We start from the raw sequence: 20,136 nt of genomic DNA on the forward strand, positions 1-20,136 counted from the left end.
GGAGTTTTGGGGTTTGTGAGATATGCACTTCTTTGTGCAAAACACAGTTAGGTGTTCAGACTCCCAGTATATGGTAATCCACTGCACTACTTCTCGGGGGCCTGGCAAGGATGGAAAGCAGCTTCTACCTGTGAAAGGAGTGAGGCAAGGCCAGGAAGCAAGGTCCCAGGTGACAGGCTGAGCTTGGAAATTTTTTTTTTTTTTTTTTTTTTTGGCAGAACTAGGGATTGAACCACCCACGGCCTGTTAGTCACTGTACCACTGAGCCACCATCCCAGCTTCTAGTTGTATTTTAGATAGCTGATCACCTATGAAATGTTACTTTTCTGCTATCTTTTCAGATAAATGCTGCCTAGGACTGAGCTACTCTGTGGCCAAGGAGGAATATCAGAGGTTATTGATTTTCCAATAGCATGATCCATGTGGAGGGCCACAGGGCAGGTTGGAACTGTCCCTGTTTTTCCTCAGCAGCCCAGGCCGATGGGACAGGATTTCCTGGGATCTTCTAGAACACATAATCTTGGGAAGACAGATCCCTAAATATATACTATTAAGGCCTCAAATGTTTTTTTTCTCCTCTACCTTATGCTTTTTTCTTGGCTTCAGCAATCTAGATTAATTGTTCTAATTCTGTACATATGCACACACACACTTTAAACCCATGTCAGTATATTAGAATTCTTATTGACTCATAAGGCACTTAAGGAAGGGGTTTTAGATTCTCCTAGAAGCCTTGGACTCTGGGAGGGCAATACTGTTTCTAGCATGTTGGGCAAGCTATGCCCAATGTTTGGGAAAATCATGGCCTTGACTCAGAAAAATCACAACAAAGCCCCTGACCACAGGAAACTAAGACAGACACAGAAACTTCCTCCTAGGGCAGGCCTAGCTCTGAACATATCCGCCCCTGCTGTAAACCAGAGCCAAGCACTTCAGGATTCTTCTGAATGTGTGTGTCTCCCTGCTCATCTGGGTCCAAAGGCCCAGCCTGGGAGTTGTTCAAACATCAAAAAATGTTAGAGGAGTGAGGAGAAAGATGTTCCCATTAAACCCGAACTACAGATCCAGGAAACAAAAAATAAAAGAGAAATACAAGTAAAGAAATGAACAACTAGTAGTATCTAGAATATTCTTGAAGAGAAAACAGCAGCTGTAAAGCAGAATTGTGTCTGATCCCTGCAAATGTCAGGGCTGGGCTAAAGAAGTGGCCGGTGTTCCTTTCAGGTTCACCGCTTTATGCTGGGCATGAGAGGAACTGTCCCTGTCACATTGCCCTGTTGGCTTTATCATTCAGGAAATCTTTAGGATTTTGGTCTAAAAGTCAACCCCAGCCTGGGTTGAGAGAAAGTTCCCTGGGAAATAGTGCCATCTTCTTTCTCATGGCCATGGCAGTGGCTGAAGACTCCACCCGTGGAGATATATCTCTACAGTTCAAGACATTTTCTCGCCTAATGTCTAAATCCTTAGATGCAGCCTCTGCATACCCAGAGTTTCTAGCTTAAAATGAGAGACAGAGTCACGGGGGCACCTTGTCCAGAGGAAGAAATATGATGACAACTAGTAGCCTTAATAATATCTATGATTTGGTCACCTGACCCAATCTATGATTTAGGTCCTGAGCACATTCTATGGGGATGGTGTTAGTATAAATGTTTCAAAGGTAAGAAATCTGAGACTTAGGGAGATGAAGAGACTTCTTCAAGGCCAGACACCTGCAAGTAACACTGTGGGAATATAAACAGTGTTGTCTGACTTCAGGGTTTCTGCATTTAACTATGGGCTAAGAGAACATGTTCACAGTGACTGCAAACAAAGTGGTCTAGAACTATATTGCTGTGTATTTAAGTTGATTATTATCAATGTTTCGGTGATGGGACTGCAGTGTCTAAATCAGTTGTGAGGTCCCTAAAGTCATTTGGTAGTTCTAATACAGCAATCAGCACAATGGTGATAGGCAGTGCTCACCGCCAAATCAAATACTGTGCTATGTGTTTTGATGAATTATTTTATTTAAGCCTCTAAACTTCCTTGTGAAGGGGGTACACTGGCAATATGTCATGGATTCTAGAACATATTTTTTTTCACATTTTAGCAAATTTAACATTAGATGTATCTCGAAATTGGCAACTTTTCTTGTTAGTGGGGGGGGGGGGAAGAGGAGAGAGGAAAAGGAATCAAAGAACTAACATAATAAATAGAAAATAGTTACAAAAGGGTAGATATTAATCCAACTATATCAATAATCAATTTAAGTGCCAATCAAAAGAGACATTGTCAGAGTCAATAAAAATAAACAGGCAAACAAAAACCTCACAGGCCCAGCTGTATGTTGTCTCCGAGAAGCCCACCTTAAAGATAGATTCATCTAGGTTAAAAGTAAAGGGATAGAGAAAGAAATATGCTAATGCGGATCCAAATAAAGTTAGATAACTGGGTGAAAACACAGTGCCTTTTCTAAAAGAAAGTTAGAATGCCTATACTAATTTCAGACAAAGCAGCATTAAGCTGGAAATGTAAGACATTATTTTAAATGAAGTAAGCCAGACACAGAAGGGTAAGTACTGTATTCTTTCTTATGAAAGTTAAAAAAAATTACAATCTGAATAAGGGGCAATCACTAGAGGTTGAGAAGGAGGTGACAGGTGGATAAAGGAGGGTTGGATTAGGTTGGATTTGATTAGGGTATACTCCATGAGTTGAAATATCATTCCAAATCCCATTAACATATAAAATGATAAAAGAGGAAAATTATGACTCTTAAAGTGGGTCATTATATAATGATCATTTGTTACTGATTGATAGGGATTCAAAATGGTTCAGCCACTTTGTAAAGCAATAAAGTGGTTTCTCAAAAAGCTAAGCATAGACTACCATATAATTCGGTAGTCTAAGAATCTCTCTCCTAAGTCCCAGTTGGTTTGAAAATATACATTTATGACCAAAATCTGTAAATGAATGTTTATATCAGCCTTATTCATAATCACCAAAAACTAGAAGCAATGAAGATGTTAAATTTGCTAAAATAAATCATGAGGGAGGAAATAAATTTTCCACGCAGAAGAGTTCTAAATAACTCATGTGGTTACTCAGCCCTCGAGGATCTGGAATATAACTCCAGTAGGTAAATGGATAAACAGGCCATGGTACGTCCATAAAATGGAATATTATTCCTCAATAAGAAAAAAATACCCTATTAAACAACAAAGACATAGATAAATCTTAAATACATGCTGCTAGGTGAAAGGAGTCCATCTGAAAAGATTGCATACTACAAAATTCCAATTCCAATTATATGGCATTGTGAAAAAGACAAACTTATAGTGTGTGCAAAAAGACAAAGGGTTACTAGAGGCTTGGGGAAGAATGAGGATAGAATAAGAAGGGCAGGGAAGTTTTTTAGGCAGTGTAACTCTTCATATATGGATAGGTGGGACTATGCAAAATCCGCAGAAATTTATAGAACAAGAGTGAGCCTCAATGTATGTGAATTGAAAAAGTCATTTAGGTGGTTGAGGAATCCCAGGATGACATGCAAGATGTTAAAAAATAGTCTGTCTGGAGCTGGGTATGGTGGTGCACATCTATAATCCCAGCAACTCAGGAGGCCAAGGAAGGAAGAGAGCAAGTTCAAGGTAGGCCTTAGCAATTTAATGAGGCCCTAAGCAACTTAGATACTGTCACAAAAATAAACAAAAAAAAAAAAGAAGAAGAAGAAGAGGAGGAGGAGGAGGAGGAGGAGGAGGAATGGGAATTTGGCACTGGGCTTAAGCAATACTGGATTCAATCCCCAGTACCTAATAATAGTAATAGTAATAATCTGCCTGTATTACAGACATATGCAAGAACTTCACTGAATGGCAACTTTGGAAATTAGTGGAATCTGTGAGACTATGCAGAAAAGAAACCATACATTGGCACTGTACAGGCGATGGGCTAAACTGTGCCCCCCGCCACCAGATTCATTTGTTGAAATCCTAGCCCTCAGACCGCAGAATGTGACTATATTCAGAGACAGGGCCTTTAAGGAGGTAACTAAAATAAGGCCATTGGAGTGGACTCTAATACAATCTGATTGGATTTATAAGAAGAGGATATGAGGACCCATAGAAGCACCCGGTATGTGTGTGTAGAGAGGGACAGCCATGTGAAAGGCAGCAAGAGGGTGGCATCTGCAAGGAGAAAGGCTTGGAACAGATCTTTCCCTTCTGGCCCTCAGAGGAAAGCACACTGCTGGCACCTTGATCTTGGGCATCGGACCTCCAGATCTGCGAGAAAATAAATCTGTAGTTTAAGCCACGCAGTGTGTGGTATTTTGTTAATGTGTAATACTACATATTACAAAACTAAAACTACTGTATTAGTTTACATATCTAGCAAACTAATACAGTATGCACGTTGATAAAGTTGTTTCCCATCTTAGTTTAGGTGAAGAATTCTGGTATCACTAGAGACGTATACTGGAAATGAACAGTTAGGTACCTGGATGGCAGATTGTGAAAGTCAGTTCTCACTATCAGAGTGGCGTAAGTAAGGGGAGGCAGATAGGATGACCCATGTGATCACAGATTAGGATTAGAGACATCATTGTGGGTTTTCTCCTTGCAGATGTTTAGCTTAACATAGATACAGCTACACCAAGAAATATGTATAGATATGTTTATATCCATGAGTTAGTACATATGTAATTCCCTGCTCTGTCATCTGAGAGGGCCTGAAAGAAATGACACCCCAATAGCAGCAAGCATACCTCATATCCATAGATTGGTTTCTATTACCATTCTTCAGTAAAAGGAGGCAAGGATCCTTGGAATAATCCTTGGGTTATTTTAGGACTGTGGCAGGAAATATATAAGATAAGCCTGAGGCATGTTATAGTGCCAGAAAATGAGGAAGTCCTCAAAACTAAACAACCCCCCACCACCAAATGATGGCAGTATGTTAAAGAAATAAAGAAGTTAACTGAAAGAGCTCCCAATGAGCAGATCTGGAACAATAAAATAAGTAAAGTCATCTTGGATTATTACCCAAAGTATAAAATAAATATCCATGAGTTTATGCTGATATAAATAAATGAACAAATAAATAATGAGAAAGGAAACAAGTCTTACATGCAGAAGAGTTCTAAATAACTTATGTGGTTACTTGGCCGTCAAGGATCTGGAATATAACTCCCCCCTATTGGTAAGTATGGGGTTTTCACAGTGACTTCGAACTTCCGAGGAATACAGTATAGAAAAGTGGGGGGAATAAGTAACTTCACCACGGAGGGACCTAGTAACTCTCTCTGCTTGCAGGCTGCCATGTGCTGAGCAGATATCTTTCCCCATGCCCTTCTGCCAGATATTCTACCTCACCTTATTTTCCACTGTGAGATGGATCTGAACTTTTGGTGGTCAGGGGCATTAAAATTAAAAAAGGAAAACTGGCAGATACTATCTCAGGTACATAGATAGGTAACCAAGGTCAATATCAACAATAAGTCATGTTGACAGCATGCACTTTGACATGATGTAATAAAAAAATGTGGTCTTCCTCTCCCAAACTCATAATCACTATCTAGTCAGAGAAAAACATCAGATGAATCCCAATGGAAGATATTCAATAAAATACCTAACTAGTACTCCTCAAACTGCTAAGGTCATTAAAACAAGGAAAATTTGAGAAATTGTCCTAGCCAAAAGTAGTCTAAGAAGGTATGACTATAAATATGATGTAATGTGATACTTTAGATGGGAACCAGGAGGTTGGGTAGGAAGAACACCAGATAAAAACTTAGGAAATCTGGATTAAAGTATGGACTTAGTTAATAATAGTAATGTATCAATATTGTTCCATTAACTGTGGCAAATTCACCAGTAGAAGATATTAATGATAGAGGAAGCTGGGTGTGGGGTATATGAGAACTCTCTGTAATATCTTTGCAATTTTTTTCTCTAAAACTATACTAACATTAAAAGTTTGAATAAACACAATGGTATGTCTTAAAATCAAAAGTCTTGAATTTATCAAACTTTGATATGATCTGCGCCCTACAGATGTGGAAATCAAACCCAGAACTGTAAGGACAGCTAGTGCCTTCTGAGGAAGTTTCTGACTACTGGCCAGCAGACAGTGCACTCAAGTGGTGTAGTGGTAAAGATCTATCAAGGGCTCTCCAGCGAGGGAGAGCTTCACCTTCAGCATTTGCCAATTTCCATGATGTAAATATTCCCACAGAGCTGACTTCAAGCTACCAGTGCCATGTGACTGAGCATGCTGGGAAGAGGTTCACACATCCGCTTTCCACTGGGTGCTGTGGTTGACTCGCACCACCTTATAAGAGCAGATTGCAAAATATTTAGGAATTTTATGAGCTGGTTGGTAAACATGGGGATCTTAAATTTGGCCCCATGGGGAATATTTGCAGCACAGAAATCAGCAAATGCTACAAATCAGGTTTGCTGGGTTTTTTTCCCTTCCCAGAGTTAGTTTATCAGCACACATCATTAAAACATCAGAGTACCGAGTCTTGGCTATGTCTTTGTCACTAAGGGACTGAGTGACCTTGGACGAGTCTCTGAGTTTCCATTTATTCATCTATAAAAAATGGAACTGGAGTAACTAACCTCCTCAATTTTCTCCCACCTTTGGAATTCTAATAAATAGGGGGCCTATTTTTCAGAGTTCCCACAAACAATACAACCCAAGGTCATGTGACCCTGCACTTAGTGTTTTGAGAGTCATCCGTAGCCCCTCAGGCTGGGGTCCCTGGCTGCCCCTCAAACTTATTCCTCACCATGCCTCTCTCTGTGCATTGAGTTCCAGGCACACAGAAACTCTTTAGACCCAAAGACCCATTTGGTGTTCTCTCCTGCAGCTCCCTGAAGCCTCTGCACATCCTGTTCCCATTCCTTGGCATACTCTTCATGTCCTTCTCTGGCCACCTCCCACCTACCCCACTGGGCCTCTTGGAGAGAGGTCACTTCCCCCAAAAAGCCTTCCCTGACTTTCTCCAGACCACCTGAGGTATCTATCCAGGCTGTTTCCCTGGCAGCGCTCTTTATTTTCCTCCATCATAAATCTTATCAGTTTTTATTGTTATTGCTTGTTTTATTGTCTGCTGTCCCCACCCAAATTTAGTGCCAAGAGGGAAGAGACTGTCTCTTCTTAACATCGTACCTTGAAGGTCTGCAACTGGCACACCAAGGTGACTTAACAACCACACTTGACCACATTGTCTGTCAAAACACTGCTGTTCAGACAGCAGACAGGCTTCCTCGCTTCCTTGGTAACTCCCCGACAGTCAAGGAATCCCCTTGAAGCCAATGCTTCTGCATGAGCAAATCTCCAACAAGGGATTTTTGCTCCCGAGGGTTTGTTGCTGTTGCCCCATTCTCAACCCCACAGGATCAGGGCTTTCCAAGCAAATACCCCTGTCCCTGGACCAGAAGTCCTTGCTCACATGGTCTATAGCAGCCCCTAGAAGGGGGTCTGTCTACCACCGGGATAAGTACTTAAGTTGGCAACATCAGAACCTTATAAAACTACTGATTAGATTGAGAGGGAGGACTATGGATAAGAGTGGGTAGACCCTCAGCTGGTGATGTCAGACACCAGAGAGCTAAACGCGGGACCACATGCCAATGAGGTCTTACATTCCAAGACATCACAGAATCATGAGCCATGATCTCTAAACCTCCCCGAGGGGCATCTGGACACTCTTGCTACTTAGAGTCTGTGACCCTCTGCAGCCTCGCTAACATAACTTTGAGTATTTTTGAACATTCATTTTCAGATTTGTTCAAGGTGTTCCCAGACCAAACAATCTTGGGGTCGAAGAACTAGATCATCCAATCTGGCCATCACATTGTGTAGGTGAAGAAACTGAGGCTCGGAGTGGAGAAGTAATTTGCCTAAGGCCGCCCAGCTATGATAGGGCTTTATTAGAGTCCTGGCCCTATGTCTAGCCTGGGGTTCTTTCCACAGTAGCAATCCAGCAATCAGACTTCGTGAGGAATAAAAAGACATGTGGAATGGGGCAGGGCACATGGAAAGGAGGCCCAGGGAAAGACTAGTCCAGCAAGAAGTCTGTTATAAAATCCCCTCATCTCCCTGGAGATGCATTTGAACAGATTGACCAAAGAATCACAGGCCACTGGGTAAAACCATATAATGTATCATGACCTGTGGAATCCCTATAGGATCATTTAAGAAATAGTTACAATACAGTGTGAGAGATGCTAACATATGATGTAGCAGATGCAATGTTAAGAGGAGGAAGAAATGACTAACTTTGTTGGAAAGAGCCAGGAAAAATGAACCTGAATCTTAAAGGATGAGAAAACAATAAGGTATTGCAAGAAAAGATGATATACCTAAGCAAAGGCCCAATGGATGTGCTGTGACCGTTTCCGTTCAGGATCAACATAAAAGTGCACAGAGTGCATGGGTGTGCCAGAGGTTTGTCCATGACACACCTGTGAGGCTCCAGAAGTGACTCAAAGAGAAGGTCAATGGGAGAAGCACCTGGGAAGACAGGCAGGGGTCAGCTGCGGATGGAAAGAGACCTGGGTGCAAAAATTCCAGAGATGAAGCCAGAGAAAGCCAAAGCTTGTGGGTGATGTTGTGTAAGAGGCAGAAGAGTCTGGACATTATCTTGAGATAACACAGTCATTAAAGTCTTCTGAGCAATTAAATGCCCCAAATCCTTGCTCATGAGAATCAATCTGCCAGGAATGCTAGGAGAAGAGCCCCAGAGGCAAAGAAAGAGTTGGTGGCAAAAACTACAAGCATCAATCCTTCAGCCTGTGACTCCATGATCAAAGAGAGAAGCTCTTCCCTGCCTCCCTTCACCGCAGTACCTGGCCCCAGTCCCACCTCCAGCCCAAGTCACCTCCAAACAAACACAGCCAACCTCCCGGAGACCAGCCTAGGCGTTCACACAAGACTCCGCTTACCACTGCAAAGCCCACGATTGTTTGCTAAAACAATCCCCATTTGAATAGCTCAATCATTAGCTAAAGAGCTGAAGAAACAAAATCTATGACTCAACCTTGGGGAATTCAGTCCCTACTGTTGAATACAATTGAAGCAATACTTGTTCCAGGATTACTACTTACTATAAAACACTGCATAATCGTAAAGTAAAAGTAATATACAGGTATCAAGTTCTCCTTCACAGGACAGGTCCTGATGCCTCCAACCACTTTATTTGGAAGATTCTGTACAGATAAGATGTTTTCATCAGTTTGCCAACCGGCAGGATACAGCCATGATGAAGTTTCTGAGACACAAAGTGAATCTTATCAACCATACTTTCTGCCACTAACATGTAGTGGGCGCCACTTCTGTACTAGACATAGTTCTTAGAGTTTTACACGTTTTAACTCACTTGACGCACACAACATGTCCATGGGGGAGGTAGCAATCCCATTGTACAGATGGAGAAACTGAAGTTTAAAGAAGTTAAGTTCCTTGCCCAAGATCATATATTGAAGCCGCAGAGGCAGCATTGGAGCCCAGGACTTCCAGAGTCGTGTTCTTAATCACTATTCAGTTCTATGCTACGTACCAGGAGAGCCACAAAATTAGAAGATCACAGAGTTCCCTGGGCATTTTTCCTTTGAACACACATTACTAGCTGAAACATTCAAACACATTTAATCAGGAATTTCCCTCTGGTTCCAAACTTCCTGTTTGCCCTGAACATCCGATGTCAATGGGAGTCAGAACGCTACTTCTGATCTGGTCAGCAATAACGCGACTTCCTCGGAGCAGTGTAAACTTGGCTTTCATCCCAACCAGCTCGGTCTCCACTCTCTCCTTCTCCCCTCCCCTGCATCATGTCACAGTGACTCTAGCCACACTGTGATCAGTAGGTGACCCTGACTGAAACCAGTTAGCAGTAAAGATGGTCTCATTCTCAAGTACATTTGGACTTACAAAAAAAGAAGATCCTGGGCTGATATTTAGCTTTCCTTTATCAGGGGGACAAGTCCTTCATTTATATAGCATGGGAGAGGGACAAGATGACTCTCATGACTAATATGCACATTGCCAATGTCAGCTTATTTGTTGAGGCAAATCATATAGGACTGGATGGTGGGGGCTGTGTGGGAGTTCAAGAAGGTGGCTGGGTGCAAAGGGAGCCTGAGAAGGAGGTTGAGGCCCCAGTCAGACTGTAGCTTTCTAATGTAAGCAGATCTATCAGTGTGTTCCTGCAGTTAATCAGTACAGTTGGCCCTCCCAATCCACAGCTTCTGCATCTGTAGATTCAACCAACCTTAATGAGAAAATATTTTTTAAGAGTCATGTCTGAGCTGGATGTGGCGTACGCCTGAAATCCCAGCAACTCAGGAGGCTGAGGCAGGAGGATTGCAAAGTTGAGGCCAACCTGGGCAACTTAGCAAGACCCTGTCTCAAAATAAAGTGAAAAAGTCTGGGGAAATAGTTCAATGGTAGAGTATCTCTTAATTAATCCCTAGTACTGAAAAAAATGTATCTGTATTGAACATGTAGAATTTTTAGTCATTATTTCCAAAATAATACAATATAACAAGTATTTACATAGCATTGACTTTGTTTTCAATAGGCTAAGTAAACTAGAGATGATTTAAGGTATCCAAGAGGATTTACATAAGTTATATAAAAATAGGCACCATTTTATGTAAGGGACTTTGAACATCTATGGATTTTAGTACTCAAGGAGGTCCTAAAACTGATCCCCTATGGATTCTGAGGGACCATCCTCCCTAGGGTTCCAAAGTACCAATAGGAATGGAATATCACCAAAGAAAGTTATATTTTTCTGAGATCGTGGCCCTGTCCTAGGTCGACCCTTAACCTGCACAAAAGACACAGACGCACCTGCCTATCCTTGCTTCTCCAAGATGTGGGTCTTACACTACTGCTTTCTTTGTGGATAAGTCAACACCCGCTGATGCATTGGATGAACCTCAAAACAACCTCCACAGGCACTTTTATGATCATTAGTTATTTAACTCTTACGACTTATGCCAAGTCCACAGGTTTTACCATCTTACTTTACTTAATATTTATTATTAGTACCATTTACAGATGAGGAAACTGTGGCTCAGAATGAGGCCATTTGCCCAGGGCTACATAGTAAGTGACAATACTGGGGCTTGAACCCAGATCCTCTGTATGAGTTTGCTAAAGCTTCCATAAAAACCACAGGTTGGATGACTTAATCAACAGAATTTTATTTTCTATGATGGTGGAAGCTGGAAGTCCAAGCCCAAGGTGCTGGCAGGCTGGTTTGTTCTCTCTTTGGATTGCAAATGGCTATCTCCTTCTGGTGTCCTCACATGAGCTTCTCATTGTGCTTTTTTGTATCCCAGTCTCCCATTCTTATAAGGATATGGGTCATGTTGGACTAGGAAATACTCTAATGACCTAATTTTGCCTCAATCACCTCTTTAAGGAAGGACCTTATCTCTAAATATTATCATATTCCAAGGTACCAAGGTTTAGAGATTCAACCTATAAATTTGGGTGAGGGGGGGCATCATTAAGCCCATAGCACCTTCTGACTTGAAAATCTGATGCTCTCCATCCACTGAACCAATATTTATGGAGCCTACAAGGTGCTATGAATGATACTAAGCACTCTGCTGATGTTGTCTCATGTAATTTTCAAAACACTCCAAGGAATTTTGCATTATAATTCCCAAGGCACAGAGAAGAAACTAGTCTACAGTTTGATTATTCTACCCAGCAAGAGACAACAAAAATGAGGCAGACCCAGTATTCTCTGACCCAAATGCAGAACTGTCTTCAAAATACAACTTTGCTTCACACACAATCAGCAGCAATCAGGACAGGGTGACCTAGCTCTGGCAGTGAAAGTGGGACATAGGATCTGGAAAAGTCTTCTTGGAAAGATCATGAATCCTATGGATAATAACAGTAGTTACCTCATGCTGTGGCTATGGCTATGATTGCTGTCCTTGTTATTATTTTATTGACTTTAGATAAAGAGGATAGGTAGATGCCTACTACTATTTTTCTCTTCATCCCCAAACTACACACAAAAATGGGAGAGCAAGAGAAGAAACATCAGCCACACCATTTGGAAGCTGGAACACAAATGGGTGAGTGGTAACTAACTCATCCAAAGCTGAATCTCGAACCAGCAGTGAGTGGGGAAAGTCAAGAAAAAGTAAATTTATATTGCATAATTTTATCCCCTCCTCCAAAGCTCAGGATTAAGTGATAAGTTATCTATGGAGATGATGATGATGCATAGAGAAATAAAACCAGAGTTTTGACCAAAAAGAAGTTATAAACCCAGATTCTTTTATTTCCTCTTTCTACCCCGAGAGGTTGATTCTCTAGAGAAGAGAAGAAAGAAGATCTCCAGACCTAGGGGGAGGGGATTGGGCACCAGGGAGAACAGGAGAACTAGACAAACACATGTACTCTGGAAGTTGGTCCTCCAGCCCTCTCCCTTTCCTTGACTCCTGCAGTGCAGGCTGTCAGAACTTCCTGCTTCAGACAGGACTCTAGAAGGCGATCCTGGGGTGATCTCAGCCCTTTAGGAGGGAAGGTCTAACTCTTATCAATGGATAGAGTTTTCTAGGTGGCTAGCCAGATTAGTCTAGAATGAACCTCAAGATGGGTAGTTCAACATCCAAATGATAGTTACAGAAAGATAAAACAGAAATTGTTAAAGAAGAAAAATATTTTCCAAAACTGAAGGTCAATTTTCCAAATTAAAGAGATCTATCTAGGAGTCAACCTAATGGATAAAAACAGACCTATACTTTATCATTAAATAATTTTATAATAATGGAAACAGAAAACTGTAACACATTTCTGGAAAAAAATGAAATAGGTTCACACAAAGGATCAAGAATCAGAATGACTTTAGACTTTTTAATAGCAACAATGGAAGTAAGGAGACATTGGAACACCTTCAAATTTTGATCAAAACCAGTTTTCAATCTAGACTCCTTTGTCTGGGCAAACTTTCATCAAGTTGGAGAATAAAACAAAGATGATTTTAGACATGAAAAACTACTGCAAGTGCTATACTAAATCGAGGGAGTCTAGCAAGAAAGAGGAAGATGTGAGATATAGGAAACAGAAGCTTCAACACAGGATGGCAAGAAAAGGAAGAAGAGGACAACAGTGATGGGGAAATCCCAGCGGCAGCCCTGCAACTGGCACAGAGAACATCTCTTCATACTAGGGCAGGTTAGAAGCTTCTGGAAGAAATTTATCCAAGAATGGGAAATTGATAGAATACCAATTGTATCTAATCATCCTATGGGATAATGTGGAAAATTTGTAAGTTTGTGGGTAAATTAATAATGAGTAAACAGAAAAACAAAAAGATAATTATTAACCAAAAATATAGCCAAGGGAAAGTATTTATGGCATACCACATGACTTAGTTCCATAGCATATTTCACAGTCATAATAGTGAGCACATTGTATATTCATTTAACCAAAAGTACAGTAAACTGTATAGAGAGGATGTGGGACTGGGAAGGGAGTGTTAAGTGACAGGGAACAGGGGGTGAGTAAGCAGGAAAGAGAACTAGACCTTCATCTTCCACAGAAGAAAGTAACTAGGTAGGACCTAAAACACAAAAAAAGTAATAATAATATAATGTTATGTGGAAATATAGAGATCCATACTGAAAGCTAAGAAAGTAAAAGTGTTGCTTCTTTGGAAGGGAAAATGGAGCAGAAGCGGGTGGGGAATAGAAAACTGTTCTTTATTTATCTAAACACCTTGCAGAACTGTTTGCTTCTTTATCTGTATTATATCTTTGATTAAAATAACATTTAAAAAAAATTAAAAAAACATAACATTTAAGTTTCAAACCATTTCACTGTGTGAACTCGGGTGAGTTACTACCCAATTTTGGTGTTCAAATTCCACATCTATAAAATGAAGGCGCTGGATTCTGTAGTCTCTGAGGCCTTTGATTAAACATTCACTCACAGTTCCTGCCACAGTAGCTGATATCCTCCCACTGAAGACTCTACTCTTAGACTCTTGGGAGTTTGATATTCAAATTTCATTTTAATAAAAGGTGAGGGAAAACTAATAGCTGAGAACAGTCCTTGGTGACTAAGCTCTATTGGTCACCAGGTCCTCGAAGACTGGAAAGGAAAAAATAGAGGATCACTCCACCATCCACTCCTCCCCTGATTTGCATTAGCTTTACATAAATGGACAATGTACTGGAAGGAGATGAGGCTATATTAGACCTCAGTATTAGTACTGGGTCTTCCAGTTATTAACACAGGTTTAATTAAAGACATTTTCATAAGGATGTCTCCAATTGTGCCAATGACAGAAAGCGACTCCAGGGATCTAGGTACACACACTCCCTTTGACTACCAGGAAGGCCTGATTAAAGTCTGTCTGGGCTTGGAGAGCACAGCTAGTGTAACAGGCACCTAGGGAAAGATGACTCTGCAAATGAGGACAATGGCTCATTAAGAATCAGAAGGCTTTGGAAATTCAAGGAGCAGGGGAGCTTTGCAACTTAAAACTTCCCTCTATGGTGGACCAAGACCAAATTTTAGTGCTTGAATGCCAAATGTTAATCATTCATGATACTTTACATAAATAAAATGGCCTTCGTTCCCCATTGTTTTCACATCATCTAGCAGTTGGACTCCTGGCAATCACTCTTAACTACCTGAAGAAGGAGACCAATGAGCCAGGTGTGATCTGAACTTCTCAAATGGAAACAAGTCACAAAGAGGTTCTATAACTCGATTGAGATTTCTTAAAGAATCCTGTGGAAACTATTAAACTGCTTACCTTGGGCAGCTATGAGATCTGTAATGACGAAACGGACTCCACACCCTTTCTTTACTATATAAAATTTTATTTGTTTGGGCTGGGGTTGTAGCTCAGTGGTACAGCACTTGCCTAGTATGTGTGAGGCACTGGGTTCAATACTCAGCACCACATAAAAATAAAATAAACATTTCTCAACAGCTAAAAAGTATGTCTTAAATTTTTTTTTATTCGTTGAATGTCTCCTACGACTTTTTTCATTTAAAAAAGTCCAACTTTACTGAAGGAAGGAAAAGGGGTAAGAAGGAATTCATTCTTCTAATGTGATTCCAGAATCCCCTTTTGGAGCCTACATTGCATAAAAGATCTCCAATGTTCTTTTGATAGATCTTAATAAAAATCAACTCAATGTAATCTTGTTAGGTTAGCTAACATTTATTGAGGCTTTACTGAAGTAGGCATTCTTCAAAATCACTTAGAGCTATTAACTCACGAAATCCCTACAGCTTCAGGAGACAAGCACAACTGTCAATCCCACTTTCTAGATGAAGACACAGAGACAGAAAGCTTTAAGACACTTGGCTGAGTTGTAAATTCTGTGTTCTTTACCACTGCTGATATGCAGTGCTCCTGGATTTTAGATTGGAAAAGAATAAGAAGGTGCATTTCTGGGCTGGGGATGTGGCTCAAGCAGAAACGCGCTCGCCTGGCATGCGCAGGGCGCTGGGTTCGATCCTCAGCACCACATAAAATAAAGATGTTGTGTCCACCAAAAACTGAAAAATAAATATTAAAAAAATTCTCTCTCTCTCTCTCCCTCCTCTCTTTCTCTCTCTTAAAAAAAAAAGAAGGTGCATTTCTGTGTGCCAAGCTCCCCTCTCAGGGTGCACCTCTCCCTGCTCTGAGGCCCATCACAATCCCTCTCTTCTGTCTTTTATGCCACATTAGTGAGATGCAGTCTTTGTCAGTCAATGCTGTTGAACGTGTACAAGTACCGAGCATGACGTAGAGGAAGAGAAAGTTCCCTCTATCAGGTTTGGACAGAAGGTCCACCCTTTGATACTTCCACCTCTCCCAGTGTGTGTGAGTAAGTGTGGGTGGAGAAGGACTTTTCCAAGCCTCAGCCAGGAAGAGTGGGAACACGTTGATCTAATGCAGTCGCCTGCCATAGCACATAGATTTGACACTAACAAGTACCTTGTGCTGCCTGGGGCAGATGGACTGACCCTAAGGAGGACCAGAGAAAATGGGGCTGTGCCTATGAGCTTGCATTGTCTTTCACGTATGAAACATCAGCCAGAGATCACTGGCCAACTCGCCACTAAATTGGCACGTGTATAAATTCCAGCAGAAAAGCTGGAAAATTCAGTCTCAACTTTGGCAATGAAGTTCATTCTCCAAAGCTTGGTCTTGCTGATCTCCTAAATAAACTGTCTTTATCTTGCAAGATACAGTCTCTGCCTGTTTTCAGAACAGCCAAAAACAAATAGGTAAGGACATACACAGCCTCTCAGTCGACCTCATACTGACTCCCTCTACAGCTCTTATGTGGGAAACTTGGAACAAAAGCAACATGGGCATACAGTCCCCTGTTTGTCACATCAGAGATAAAGGAGGAACTGGGTATTGTTTATACTCAAGGGGGAAAATGCGTACTGCTCTGTTAGGAATGCTTTAAACAGAGACTTTCAAGAAATACACACCTATGAAGTAGCAACCTCATAGACTAGAAGGTTCTGGAGTAGTACAGACCGGAAAACAGACATGTATTGAACACCAACAACAAACAGGGTGCCGTCCTAGACCACTCAGGTAAGCACTCTCTGGGGAAGTTCTCACTCACAGAATAGGTATCATAAGTTTAAGGACAAGGTTAGCAAAGGGAACCTGCTCAATGCATAGTTCAGAGTGATGCTATGTTGCTTAGGGGAGACCTGATCCCGTGATGGAGAAAGCCACACAGAGGAGGGGGCACATGACACAGTAATATAGGTAGGATGGAATTTCTCTAGAGCTCTGCCCCCCCCCAAACATCTGGAGAACATTTTAAAAGCATATAGATTCCTGAACCCATAGCAGACCTATTAAATCAAAAGCTCTACGTGTGTTACGCTGGGATCTATCTGCATTCTGTTGTCATTGTGGCAAAAAATACACAGAAGTAGATGAAAGAATGACCTCCAAATACCTATCATTCAGCTTCAGCAATCATCAACCCATGACCATTCTTTTTTTTTAATCTATACCCTTATCTATTTCCCCTCCTCTAGTATTATGGAATTGGTTTTTGTTTTTTTTTTTAACCTGGGACTCTGAGACAGACCCTGGATGTGAATTGGGAAACAATCATTAAGACAAGGGAATCCCAGGGCCAGAGGGAACAAAGGCACAGAGAAATGAAAGAGAACAGTATTTGCAGTAGAATAGCAAGTAATCTGGAGAACTAAGAGGGTAGGATACATGTTTAGGGTGCTGATAGAAGTCAAAAGATCAACAGGGGCCACTAGGGCCCTGTTAGCACATAATAAGGTGTCTTTGTGAGAAACACAATGCTAAAACTTAACTGTCATTGTGATGGCACTGGGAGGTCGGACCTTTAAGAGGCATTTAAGGTTTAACCCCAGAGTGAGCTTACCCTGTCTTGCACAAGCCCCTCATCTCCGCCCTCCCTTCCTCTTTCCACCATTGTTTTTGGTCTTGGATCACATGATATCTTCCACCACATTATGACACAGCAAGAAAGTCTCATCAGATGCCGACACCTTGTTCTTGAATTTCCTAGCCTCTAGAACTGTGGGCCAAGAAAGCTCTGTCTTTTATAAATTACCCACTCAGTTATTCTGTTGTAACTGCACAAAATGACCTAAGATACACAAAAAGACACCTCTGGGAAGAAAAACAAAAACACCTCTTTCTTGAGGTTGAAGCTACTCACGCAAGTAGAGTGGGGCTAGATGCTGTTCCCATTCACTGCCATACCCTTCACTTCCGTCCATGCCCAAGCCACAGAGCTGCACAGTGCCAGGGTGGCAAGGAGTCTGAGTCCACGCAGGGGGTTGGGCTTTCTCTTATAAGGGTCAAAGAAGGGACCATACGGCAACCAGCTATAAAATAACACTGAGCATCAACAGAGGGGTTGGAGGACAGACTGGGAGGGTGGAAAACCAAGAGTCAGGGAGTGAGTTGTCAATAAACTATTAAAAATCATCCAGGGAAAGAGGGAAGAGGGCCTTAAAGGTCAAGCTTCAAGAGGTAGAGATGAGTATTTGGGGTAGAATAGCAAGTAAGTCGGAGAACCAAGAGGGTAGGATACATGTGAGGAACTGCTTTTGTTTGGGTTCTGGGGAGAACTGGGAGCTAGCTATAGAGATCAGAGAATCGCGGGGCATATAGAAGCCATTCCAAGCCATGGGAAGGTTGGAATTGCCCAGGGAGAATATTTGGGGTAAGAATCAAGAGGGGTGAAGGCCTTTCAGAAAAGTTGCATTTAAAGAATGAGACAGGAAGAAAAGGAGCCAGCCCAGGTTCTGCCGTGATCAGGGAGAGGAGAACAACAGAGAGATGAAGCAAGAATAGTTCATAGAAGCTAATAGAGCAAAAGTGGTCACAGGTGTGGTGAGAGGGAGGCAGAAATATAAGGGAAGGTCAAGTTCTGGAGCACCTAGAATACAAAGCTGAACAGCTTGGAGTTGGACTTGAAAAGGCATCCTAACAAGTGTCACATGCACAGCAGGAAATGGTCAGTCACAGTTAATACTCCTGCCACTTACCAAGAATGACCTTGGACCAATTATTCCAGAGTCTCTATCCTTGCTAGTAAACTGTGGATGACTTGTACCTGCTCTAACAGGGATGGTGTCGGGGAGACATCCCAAGGAATGGCAATTTTTCTTGTCACCAGGCACTGACAAGTAGCATGGATGATCTTTCCACATCTCTAACTAGCTTACAAATTGCTTTGGCGGCAAAGATTAGAGTTTAAGACTAATTGAAGTCAACGGTCATATTTGATATAAATCGCATGCAAGGCAAGAAAATTAAGAATAAGAACAACAAGATAAGGGTTTAAAAAGAAGAAGTGGCTCTTTGCAACTTAGTGAAGGATACATGTGGAGGTCTACTGCTAATGGAAGGTGCAGCAATGAGAGCATCAAATTGCAATTCATTCACCAACAACAGCATGAGGGATAGAGAGAGTCACTCTGGATGATGCGGCCAGGCCAACAGCATTGCAAGTGGCCTCTGGGCTGGGGAATTCAAAACAAGGTGCTGTTGGAAGTGGGGTGAGAAGGGTATACTGGGCTGTTCCAGATACTACCTGAGATGACTCCCAATGAGCCACACCCGAGTATGGTCCTGCAACCCCTTCCCTGGAGTTGATGCAACCTATGATTTACTCTAACGAATGGAGTAGGCAAAAGTGATGTGATGTCACTATTGTGATTATGTTACATTATATGGCAAAGGTACAGAGATTTTTGTAGATATAATTAAGGTTCCTTTGGTGGGCCTGATTAGAGTCCTTTAAAAGAAGGCCCGGGTTGGGGGTGTAGCTCAGTGGTAGAACATTTGTCTGGCATGCATAAGGCCCTGGGTTCCACCCCTCACATAGCAAAACAAGTAAATAAATCAATAAGGATCCAGGACTTCTCTGAAGTTAGTGACTTGAAGCAGGAAAGACTCTCTTGCTGGCCTTGCAGAAGCAAGCCACATGAGTTCTAAGGCTGCAAGGAAAAGAATTCTGCCATCAGCATATGGGCTTGGAATAGCAGCTCAAACTTCAGAGGAGAATGCAGCCTAGCTAACACCTCAATCACAGCCCTGTGAGACCCCGAATACAGGATGCTGGTGTGTTGGGCTCCTGCAAAACAAGGAGATAATAAATGGGTGCTGTCCGAAGCCTCTGTTTGTGGTTATGGGTTATATAGACAATAGGAAATAAATACATGGGCTCCATTGTGGAGGGCCATGATAGCACGATAAAAAGTATGGGCTTTGTTATGTGGGCTGGAGAGAACTATTCACTATTTTTTCCTTGCATTAGGAAGTTGAGAGATGACAAAAGGAAGGGAAGCCTGGGGTGGGGTTGACCAGAACCCCTCAAAGAACATTTACTCAGGCCATTGCTCTCAGGGGCAGGTTAGAAAACTTTTTAAGTTCAGTAACTAAGTTCTAAGTTAAACCAAGACAGCTGCTCTTCCACCCAATTAAAAAAACAAAAAAATGAGGAGGCAAAGACCAAGTAAAGATATTGATAGTCACTGGAAAAAAAAAAAACTTAGGGAACTTCAATGTCCTTGTTGCTAATTATAAATATTTACTCCTCCCAGAATTCTTGACCTCACAGAAAAGCCTGCTTAAACAGTCATGCT

The 20,136-nt window shown here is 41.7% G+C and overlaps 1 protein-coding gene across 1 annotated transcript in view; it reads right to left on the reverse strand.

Annotated features, from left to right (window-relative positions):
• The window catches only part of Prkce (protein kinase C epsilon), a 486,225-nt gene that overhangs the window by 69,208 nt on the left and 396,881 nt on the right, over positions 1–20,136 (reverse strand). The gene's annotated exons all lie outside the window — the stretch shown is intronic.

The sequence above is a fragment of the Marmota monax genome, unplaced genomic scaffold (assembly GCF_021218885.2).
Source record: "Marmota monax isolate L192 unplaced genomic scaffold, Marmota_monax_Labrador192_F-V1.1 WCK01_AAM20220418_F8-fsc00015, whole genome shotgun sequence".
In the NCBI taxonomy this organism is placed as follows: Eukaryota; Metazoa; Chordata; class Mammalia; order Rodentia; family Sciuridae; genus Marmota; species Marmota monax.